Source organism: Myotis davidii, unplaced genomic scaffold, assembly GCF_000327345.1.
Source record: "Myotis davidii unplaced genomic scaffold, ASM32734v1 scaffold226, whole genome shotgun sequence".
In the NCBI taxonomy this organism is placed as follows: domain Eukaryota; kingdom Metazoa; phylum Chordata; class Mammalia; order Chiroptera; family Vespertilionidae; genus Myotis; species Myotis davidii.
Genome location: NW_006297224.1, coordinates 1,437,471 through 1,446,852, shown reverse-complemented (window position 1 = coordinate 1,446,852; position 9,382 = coordinate 1,437,471). Strand labels below are relative to the sequence as shown.

Genomic DNA, 9,382 nt, shown 5'->3' with positions numbered 1-9,382 from the left:
CAGGAAGAAAAAATAACATTTCTTGAAAGTGTAAGAAATATAGAGAAGTAGGAGATATGTTATGTCTTGAGGGAGACAAAAGGTTACAACAGAAAGTCTTTCATAGTGGATGGGAACCCCTCATCATTTATAACAGAGAAAAGAAAACTTATGGTAGGGAAAAGGGAAATGAATAGATTGGCAGGCATGCAACAAGCCACTTAAAAGACATTTTATTTTACTTTCCCCTTAAAACAATCCTTTGATTTACATGAACAAATTCCTACCACTGCCTTCCTGAAATGTAACAGTTATTAATCTATGAATTTGATTTATTCACATACTTTGGGGAAAAAATTTTAAAGGCTAAATTTAAAGTCTTTTGCATGTCACTATTTAAGTGTGAAATCCATGTTTAAAGCATGATGGCATCAAAGAACGTTTACTCTAGTCACTCCTGCACCACTATGGGACTGAGCAAGTGATCTGGGCCTCAGTTTCTTCAGCTGTAAAGGGAGGAGAATGTATTAGATGATTCATTTATTTTTCCATGACTTATTAAATTTCCACCGTCTTCTAGGTGCCATGCTGGGTGTCTAGGCTATAATAACGTGGTCCTACCAGCTCTAATTTCAACGATTCCCTTAACAAATTTCACAAAGTGTGATTGGAACAAGCTTGCCTTTATACTAACACTTCTTTCCATTTTGAAACAATTATAAAAATAGAAAATCTTACAATGAACCCTTTTTAAGAATTTAAATTTTCATGAAATTTACAAAATGTATAAAATCAAATGTCAAATGCCAACTAAAGCATTTTCCAGAAATTGTGGTGGGGGGGAAAGATAATGTCATGCAAATACATTTTTAAGTAGGGAAGCAATTCACAATTAACTCGAGAACATTTTATTCCTAATTCCCGCCCCTCAACTCTACTTCAGCAGCTAATCAACATATTTATTGAACATCTGCAATTTGGAAAACAGTGTGCTGGATGTTACAGGAAATGCCTGGAAGCATAAAATTCAGCTTCTAGCTTCAACAAGTGTATTTACGTTGGAGAAACACGACTGTAAAGTACCTGGCTGACTCTTTTTAAAAGGTGCACTATATATCCGGCTGAGAGAGACTTCCTTCAGAGCAATCATCTGAGAGTTTTTACATTTACTCCAACATCACTTCATTACGCAAAACACTTTGGGGACTGTGCTTTCAGAATTGACTTTAGATCTTGCAATACATCTTTTCACTGTTTCCTTAGTGGCAAATATTCACCTTTGGGGGATGATTTTTGTTCGTAGACACAGCCAAAGTCATCTGGAGCCTATAAATTCTTACATTTACATGGAAGGAGGGAGGATTGTTAGTACTAGTAATAGTAGAGGTAGTAGTAGCAGCCGTCTTCATAACAGCATTGGAAATAGTCATAGCAAAGCCCTATAGTTTTTTATTATGTGCCAGGTACTGTTCTAAGCACCTAGATAGTTAATTCCTTTTGGACAAGTCTATGAATTAAGCACAACTGTTATCATCATTTTATAGCTGAGGAAACTAAAGTACAGAAAGGTTAGTTAACTTACCCAGGAATACAAAGAAAGTAAGTGGGATTTTTTTAATTTTATTTTTTTAGTAACCATTTCACTACTCCAAAGGCCTGGTGGCAGAGGGGCAGAGACTTCTTGCTTGGAATAGGATCTGGGGGCAGTTCCCCAGGAGAACACCCCCTCCTTTCAAACACCTCTTCTAAACACTTGAAGCAGTGTTGGGGTAAGTGTTCACTCTCCTTTGGTTTTAAAAGGCAAAATCTCCTCAGCATAAAAAAATTTTCATTTAGTCTTAAAATATATTTTTGTTACTTTATAGTGTTAAAAGACAAACTGAAGCAAATTAAAAATGTTAAAAAGAGTTTTTTTGAGCAAAAATCGATTCAAATAGGCCCCATCAAACAGGAAGTGGTGAGGAGCGCTCCACTGACAGGAGCTCAGGGAGAGACCATTATAGAGACGAGGCAAAGCAAAGCAAGGAAATTGTTGATTGGCTGTAGCTTCCACCCAGCTGGCTGTTTGTGACTGATTGCCCTTGGGTTTCTATGTTGTACCTTTCAGGCATTCACAGGCTTAGATTTGAGTTTGCTTCCATAGGCCACCATAGCATTAGAGCCACCTCAGTCAATGGCCTCCTGCTTTAATTAATTTAACATTGATGTATCTTAAACGCACAAAAATATACACAGTTATGAGTTAGTACATGGCTTGGAATAAATGCGGGAAGCACTTACTGCCAACAGAAAAACAAAGGTGGTCATGAGAAAAACCATAGAGGAAGAGACCTTGGCTTTGCAAAACCTTACTGCCAAGATACACATACTAAGAACAGTTGTTTTAATCTTCCAGCTTGGTTTACCTAATCAAATATTTATGATTTTTAAAATTTTATTTCTTTTCTTTTTTTATTTTTCAATTACAGTTTTAAATGTCTTTATTTACCTATAATGATTTAGGGAAAAGAATACAAGACCAAGTCTTGAATGCCTGATATTACATAATATATACAAACTCCTTTAATTCTGAAAAAGAAATTAAATTAATATATTAGACATGACAATTTTACCTCCAAGTACAGTTATTATTGAATCTATTTATTATACTCCCTTTTAGCTCTATAAGCTTGGGTCTCCAATGGCACTGTTAGGTAGGTTAACAGTTATACATTTTTAATAGCTTTGGAATAAACAAAAGTAGGCAAACTCACAAAAAAGTCTTTTTTAATTTGCCTATAACTGAGCAGAGAGAACACTAAATTCAAGTCCTTCTAATTAAGTTAGTGACTATTCTTCTCTTTCTCTTTTTTATTTCTGTTTGCTGTTGTTATTATTTGCTTGCTTGCTTCTTTGTTTAACTTGTACACTAAATGTAAGGCTATGTTCATCCTCAGCCATGATGAGCCAACTCAATCTAGTGAACAAAAAACAGAGGTCTGAAATCCAGAACTGAATTCTAGCTTGGTTCTGACGAGAATTACTATGTAATCATCAGCAAAGTTCTTAACATCTCTCACCTTAGTTATTAATGGAAATGAAAGTCAAGGCAAATTATAGAATAATCAGAATGGGGAGGGAAAGGATATCATGGACTGAAATTATAAAAGTAGAGGAGTGACTAAGTAGAAACACAACATAAATATGGAGGAAGAAGCAAAAAGTAAAAGCAAGAAAACTACAAAGAAATCAAAATGAAGAAAACAAGTGGGCTTATTGCAGAACAGTTAAAGTTGAAGCAAGGAGGAGGAAGATCTAAAAGAGAAAGAGCGGCATGAGGTGGGGGGAGGAGGCAGAAGAGAAATGGAAGGAGGAGAAAGATAGGAAGGATGAAGAAAAGGAGAATAAAAAGAAGGAGGTAGAGAAGAATGAGAAGGAGGGAGAGAAAGATGAGGAAAGAAAAAGAAAGCACGTGGCTATCCTTCAGTAGAATATAGATTATAAAAATATGGCTTATACCTGCAATGAAATAGTATGCAGACTAATAGAGATGGTGAATAACTATATATTTCCACAAGTAAAGATGTCCAAAACATAGTGCCAAGGTAAAATAACATTATAAAACAGCATGTCTGTTGGGTACCTTTTTGTAAAATAATAATTATTATCCTATATAATAAAACCCTAATATGCAAATTGACCAAACAGTGGAACAACTGGTCACTATGATGCACACTGACCATCACGGGGCAGACGCTCAATGCAGGAGCTGCCCCCTGGTAGTCAATGGGCTCCCACAGGGGGAGCGCTGCTCAGCCAGAAGCCGGGCTCATGGACTGTGAGAGGGCACAGGCTGGGCTGAGGGACCCCTTGCCCCCCAGTGCATGAATGTTGTGCACTGGGCCTCTAGTAATTTTATAATGGTCTCAGGGAAAATATATTTGGAATGAAGCATACAAAAATGCTCAGCATGGTTCTCCCTGGGAGACAGTGCTATGAATAATCCCTGTTTGTGTGTGGTTTTATATTTTATGGGTGTCCTGGATTTTTTTTGCACTTATTATATATTATTTTAATATTCAGAACACAAAACATTAAAGCCATGGGGTAAGAATCAGCAAGAGGAAAAATGAATTTGTGATGACTCAGGAGTTATTATCAGCAACAAACAAGGTAAAGCTGGAGAAGCAGGCTGCCTGTGGGCTTGATCTGAATTGAAAAGAGAATGTATTACGTAACTTTTTTGTAGGGTTAATGTTGCAAATTCAGCACGATCACAATCAGACCTCATCTGCATTGGGGGAGGCAAGATGAGTCATTATTAATGAAAATGTTTTTATGGTTTATTGTCTATAAGTTTTATCAGTAAGAAGATAAAAGCAAACAAACATTACAGGTAAATATTAAATTCCCAATTCCATATTCCATGCTGAAAGAATTTTGCCGAGTAAGAGCTCTGAAAAAAAAAAGAGAAAAGCCAAAAATGAAAGTAGCACCCACCAAAAAACACAATGAAGATGGCAAAAGGAAGTATAAATGACAACAAAAGATGAAAGTTATATGCAAAAAAAAAAACCATAAAATTTATGCCTGTGAAGGATAACCTAATGAAACATAAGTACAAATAATGTCATAAGAATCTGCAAATAAAGATAGATAGGTGAGATTTAAGGAAAGGAGCACTGAATGCAAGATAGCTTAATGATTAAAGGGTATGTTTGTGCCTTCTTATATTAGCTCCCCCAAAAAACAAAATACATAGGTGTAAATCCAACAAAATATGTACAAAATCTATATAAGGAAAAGCATAAACCTATGATAAAAGAAAAACTAAATAAATGGAGAGATATTCCATTCTTATGGATTGGAAGACTCAATATTGTCAGCATGTCAGTTCTTCCCAATTTGATCTATAATTCAGTGAAATCTCAATCAAAACCTTACCAAGTTATTTTGTGGATATTTTGTGATTCTAAAGTGTCTATGGAAAGACCGAAAATCTAGAATAGCCAACACAACATTGAGGGGAAGGAACAAAGTTGCAGAATTGACACTACCTGATGTCAACTTACTATACAGCTACAGTAATCAAGACAGTGTAGTATTGGAGAAAGAATAGACGAATAGATCAATAGAACCCAATAGAGATCATAGAAATAAACTCATATAGATATGGTTAACTGATCTTTGACAAAGAAACAAAGGCAATAGAAAAAATAGTCTTTTCAACAACTAGTGCTATAACTAGTGGACAGCTACACACACACACACACACACACACACACAATCTAGACACAGAACTCCACCCGAAAAATTAATTCAAAATGGATCATAGACCTAGATGACCTTGGGTATGGCTACAACTTTTTAGATACAATGCCAAAGGCACAATCCATGAAATAAATAATTGATATCCTGGACTTCATTAAAATTAAAAACTTCTGCTTTGTAAATACGGTGTCAATAGAATGAGAAGACAAGCCACAGACTGAAAGAAAATATTTTCAAAATGCACATCTGATAAAGGACTGTTAAAGAAAATATACTAAAAGCTCATAAAGCTAAACAATAAGAAAACAAACAGCCTGGTTTAAAAATGGGCCAAAGACATTAACAGGCACCCCACCAAAGATATACAGATGGCAAATAAACATAAGAAAATATTCTTCACATTATATGTCATCAGGGAAATGCAAATTAAAACATGATAACACAATATACCAAAATCGGGAACAATGACAACATCAAATATTGGTGAGGATATAGAGCAAGAGGAACTCTTATTCGCTGCTGGTGGAAATGCAAAATGGTACAGTCACTTTGGAAGACAGTTTGGCAATTTCTTACAAAACTAAATGTACTCTTGCCATATGACTCAACAATTGTGCTCTTTGGTGTTTAGCCAACTAAGTTGAAAACTTTTATGCTCGTTGATGTTGCAGTAGCTTTATTCTTTTTTGCCAAAACTTGGAAGCAATCAAGATGCCCTTCAGGAGGTAAGTGGGTAAATAAATTGTGGTATATCCACGTAATGGAATATTATTAAACCCCCCCACCAAAAAATGAGCTATCAAGCCATGAAAATGCATGGAGGAATCTTAATGCATATTACTAAGTGAAAGAAACTAATTGGAAAAGGCAACAAACAGAGTGATTCCAACCACAGGACATTCTGAAAAAGGCAAAACTATGGAGACAGTAAAAAGAACACTGGTTGCCAAGGCTTAGGGGAGGAGAGTGAGTGGATAGGGAGAGCACAGAGAATTTTTAGAGTAGTGAAAATACTCTACATTATACTATAATGATGTACACATATCATTACAAATTTGTCCAAAGCCACCCAATTTACAACACCGAGTGAACTACCAACTATGGACTTGGGGTAATTATAATGTGTCACGGTAGGCTTATCAGTTATAACAAATGTACTGACCTGGTAGGGGACATTGATAATGGGGGAGGCTATACCTGTGTGAGAGCAGAGGTACATGAGAAATCTTTCTTCTCAACTTTGCTATGAACCTAAAACTGCTCTTCAAAAAATTAAAGTTCTTAAAAAAAAGTTGCTTGGAACTGACTTCAGATTCTTTATCTGTAGAGTGGTGAAAATAACACTACCAACTTCATAGAATTGCTGTGATGATTAAATGAGATGTTTATAAACCGCTAAGAGCTCCGTGAATAATTATGTATCATATAGTTCATCTTATCTAACAAAGTGCAGATGAACACAGGATTATTATAAGGAAGAAAAACAAAACTGCCTAAGAGAAAAATGTGCAAAGCAAAACATTTCTCATGTATGCTCCTTGAATATATCCAAGAGCATGCCGATCAAGATTATTGGAGAAAAATGGAGAAAATTAAATCTACAGCAAAAAAAGAGAGTCTTAGGAACATAAGAGGGTGCAAAGACTTGTTAAAAAGAAAAAGACAATTTTTAACTAGGTCTCTTGATCTTGAGTATAAATCTACTCTTAAAGAAAGCTATTGATTTTTCAACTACTAAAGTTCAAGGTGTGTGAAAGAGTCAAGCAATTAATTAGCCAGCAAGTAAAAAGTATGAAATCTGAGTTAATAGGTTTATATGAATTATATAGTTGACTAGGTATAGGAAGAATAAAAATCGTAAAGATATTAAGTAAGATCATGCATCCTCAGCACTTCACAGTTTACAAAGCACTTCCACATGTTAGTGTCTTCATTTTCTTTTGACTTTTACAACATATTCCTAGTAAAACAGAACAGATACTGGTGTTCTAATTTTAGAGATGAAAAAGATGACAATCCTAGAATATAAATGATTTGCTTAAAGTCACACAGAAGGTGTTGGGATTAGGCTACTCCATTATTGACTGAGCACCTATTTTACAGCAGGTAGGAACTGTGGGAAGAACTGAGGACAGAAATATAAATAAAGGAATATCTTGTTGGAATTCACAGTCCAGAAAGGAACATCCAGGACTCAGAGGTCAAGCCTGTGAGAAGCAGCTTTCAGCTGCCCTTCCAGCGTGACTCCCCTCCTCCCGCCCTGCTCTCAGTCCTGAGACCGTCCGGAATGGGCCACCGCTACAGGCTCCTTGTCCTCTGGTTTCCATTTGAGGTTGACCACTGGGGAGCCCTAGCAGGAGTTCAGGGGTAGAAAGGAGGGAGAAATCATGGTATGTATTCTCCTGATACCCCTTTGTATGGTCACCTCAGCTGTCCATGACCCTCAATTGAAGGCCATGGCTCTTCTCAAGATAATTTCCTTCCCAGTTTCTAGTAAATGCTCCCTCTATTCCACCCTTTGGGTCCAGGCATGGTCACTAATTTTCCATTACTGGTCCCTGGTTTATGCATTACCCCTGGGTCCTGTAACACCCCACTCACACCCATAAATAAGCCTTCCTGAAATTATTCTAATTAAAAAGTCTCATCTGTTCCCTATCAGGATGCTCACAGATATAATCATTGGTGTGGAAATGGCCATAAGGAACAGATCCCCCCCCCCCCAAAAAAAGTGGTATTTAATTGAGTTTTTCATGTACTCAAAGTAGAAATAGGAAAATGATTACACATAGGTAGGCTGAATTTTTCAGTGAAGCTCAGAATTTTAAAGGGCTCTGCAAGGTCTAGGCTGCATCACAAGCTTTTCTCCTCTTGGTCTTTATGGCCCAGCAGGCCCAGTAGAAGTGGAAGGATCTGTGGCTGAAAGGAGTATTCTTGCAAGCCTCAAACAGAGACTCACAGCGCAGGTCCCTCTCACATTAGGCTAAAGCCATGTTCTCTTTTGCTATTACTGGTAACTGATATTTTTCTAGAAAGTGGTCCCTCGCTTGTTTCTGATACCTTGTAGAGACTTCTCTTGTGTCCATGAGACATTAAGTGGCCATGAGATCATGTTCAACACACACTAGATGGTATCGGATCCAGCAAGCCATAAACCAACCGTTCACATCCGCATTCCATTATTAAATTGTGGATACAAGATGAGAGCCACAGCAGTCTTAAAGACACAAACTGCAATGGCAGGCGATGCAGACTCTCATGGTATCTAAACTTAAGGCTTGACCTCTTGCCCTGAAAAAAACAAGGCTTCGTGAGGGATCCCTACAGCCATTTATCTGTGGGTGGATCTGGAACTGTGCCAGCACCAGCCAGCTATACAATCTCACTCACGCTGAACTTAAAATATATTGATAAAGAGAAAGCCATTAACAGGAAAATAATAACTTCCAGTCAGCTTGAAAATTGTTTCACTTCCCTCCATCCGTTCTGTGGATTATAAGTAAATTGTTTTGTTCTTTAGGAGTTGAAATAATTGCCTTTCATTTTCAGTTTATGAGCATTATCATTTTACTGCCTTGATAAAAAAAAATAATTTAGGAGAAATTTGAAGGGTTTCAAGAAGTACGGTACTATTCCATCAATGGAATTTAAAGTATATACTAATTAAGCATTTGTAGTCATCTCAATGGACTATTTATATCACTCCAAAAGATTGCCTATTGTCACTTCCGATGAGGATAGCATTAATGTTTGGTACATTTGGGAAGTAAGGTATCATTTATGAGAAGCCTGCATAATGTTCTCCCCAACCCATACAACTCTCATTGTTAATGAAGTCTAAAAGGGAGTCAGGAGGCACAGAAAATTGGTTAAGTTTTTAAGGTAAATTACAGAAATTTTTGGCTAGGCTCCTGGAAAGTAGTGTTGTCCCCAAATACAGGAATATCTACCTTGCTCAGCATGAAGGCTTCCAGAATGATTCAGACAAGGAAACAGGAGTAGGGCAGGGTATGAAAGGGACCCAGGCAGCAGCTGCCTGTTGTGTACTTACCATTTGACAAGAACTGTAGAAGCTCCCACCCAATGCACTACAAACAATTGCTTACCTAGCCTTTCAAGAGATAAAGGAGGGAGTGCTCTCTGGTTGGCAGAG

General features: G+C 36.9%; 1 protein-coding gene across 1 annotated transcript in view; it reads right to left on the bottom strand.

The window, feature by feature from the left end:
* SLC39A8 (solute carrier family 39 (zinc transporter), member 8) overlaps positions 1 to 9,382 on the bottom strand; it is a 45,913-nt gene that overhangs the window by 3,018 nt on the left and 33,513 nt on the right. The gene's annotated exons all lie outside the window — the stretch shown is intronic.